Source organism: Drosophila takahashii, chromosome 2L, assembly GCF_030179915.1.
Source record: "Drosophila takahashii strain IR98-3 E-12201 chromosome 2L, DtakHiC1v2, whole genome shotgun sequence".
Taxonomy (NCBI): domain Eukaryota; kingdom Metazoa; phylum Arthropoda; class Insecta; order Diptera; family Drosophilidae; genus Drosophila; species Drosophila takahashii.
The window spans coordinates 37,853,196-37,855,142 of record NC_091678.1 but is presented as its reverse complement, the minus strand read 5'-3'; the positions used below and the strand labels follow the sequence as shown (position 1 = coordinate 37,855,142).

The 1,947-nt window shown below is 34.7% G+C and overlaps 1 long non-coding RNA gene across 1 annotated transcript; it reads right to left on the bottom strand.

Annotated features, from left to right (window-relative positions):
- Positions 1-510: 510 nt before the first annotated feature.
- LOC138914960 (uncharacterized) lies at positions 511-1,290 on the bottom strand. The gene is made up of 2 exons (XR_011420662.1): positions 893-1,290; positions 511-806 (listed from the first exon to the last, which is right to left on the bottom strand). It is a non-coding gene; the product is annotated as an uncharacterized lncRNA (long non-coding RNA).
- Between the last annotated feature and the right edge of the window lie 657 nt (positions 1,291-1,947).

The window sequence follows — 1,947 nt, the reverse complement described above, 5'->3', positions numbered from 1 at the left end:
GCACCAATAGCCGAGTCTATCTAGCCATATCCGTCTGTCCGTCTGTCTGTCTGTCCGTTTCTATGCGAACTAGTCTCTCAGTTTTAAAGCTATCGCGATGAAACTTTCCCGAAAGTCTTCTTTCTATTGCAGGTAGTACATATGTCGGAGCGAGCCGGATCGGACCACTATATCTTAAGGCTCCCATAGGAATATTCAAACAAATATAAGAAAATTCATTGGAACTTTGTACACCCAAAAAAAAATGATCATAGAAAGTAAACTATTTCTACATTAAAAGTAAACTATTGAGTGTCAAAAATTTCTCGATACTCTGAGTATTAAACTAATGGACTTCGAAAGTATAAAAATGAAACTTTCGAAGTTGTCAAGTTTAAACTAACGAGTATACAGTTTATACTCACTCAGTGTACTGAAATTCAGGCTGCTAGTTTATTTTGTATACTATTTAGTATAATGCCAGTATAAATATTATACCCCCCGTATTAAAGAGACAAAATTTAAAAAATGTTGTTTTGTACTTTTCATATATTATAAAACATATTTTTTACATTTTTATAAATTACTGAAGGTAATTTTTAATTTAACAAATAATATAAATACAATACATGTACAAAATATGTACGTATGTATGCATATTTGGGCAAATGCCGTTTTACCGCTTATGTCGCTGATCATCTCCAGAGTGAACGCCGTCCAGATGAATAACAAATCTTGGTCGAGGACGCTGATATTGAAGTTAACATTGCGCTGGCCGCGGTCAGAAAAAATGCAAGCCAATTGCAAGATCCTTAGTTTCCCGGCATCTGGAGCGCAACTCAAGGTGGTGTCCGTAAAAAGAAAAGAATTTACTCATTAGTTATGCACTAAGACACAATTTAAATGTACTTACATTTCAAATAAGCCCAAAATAAGCAAATATTAAAATTTTCACAAGTAATTTTCACAAACAAACCTTAAACAGACCGCAGCGTCGTTTACAAAATACACTAATGTAAAACCCTTAAAATACTAACGCGTCCGAATAGCATTAAAAAGCGGTAACACTTTTTCTGTTCGAAATGTCCAGGTTCCAAACCAGAGCATCCTGGCTTCACACCAGGAACGAAAACCGAAAACTTCGGTATAGAAATTAAACTCAGGACATAAACTTAACACTATTTAGTCTTAACTTAACACTATTGAGTCTGCTCCTTACATTATTTAGTTTTAAATTAATACTGACAGTTTGATACTAGCTGTAGTATACTTTTAATACAACGCGTATTAACTGTAAACTTTCGGATTTTTTTTTGGGTGTAGGAAGTAGGCTTTTTGATTCTTGACCACGCAAGGGTATATAAGCTTCGGCTGGCAGAAGGTAGCTTCCTTTCTTGTTTTCTTCATAACATTAGTACTTTATCCGAAAAATATTATTTAAATATAGAATTTTATACTGGCTTGAGCATGTAATTAAATTTCAAATCGATTAGCGTGTAAATCTAAAAAATAAAGAACAACTAACGATTTTAAAATGGGTCCTGCGCCCACATCCTTAAAGATTTCCGAGAAGTATAAATTTTGTTGTGTATATTTATACCTATCGAAATGTAGAAGACATTTTTCAAATCGGACCATTCATTAAAAAGTTATAGGCAATCAAATTTTATATATCTATCTCCCTCGCACTATCCAGTACAGCGTTCGCACTCCCTTTAGCTGAGTGACGGGTATTAGATAGTCGGGACACCAACCCGACTATAGCGTTCTCTCTTGTTTATAATGTAACTAGCTATACCCGGAGCGACTTCGTTCGCTTAAAATTAGTTTGGAGTTAGGGAATTTGGTTCTATTTGCGCGTTTTTTGAAAACCTTTGTGTAAACAATCTTTGTGGAAGATCCTTCAAGAGAGAATCAGAAGGCTACTGGCAGGGCTATATAATAAACTAGCTATACCCAGAGCGACTT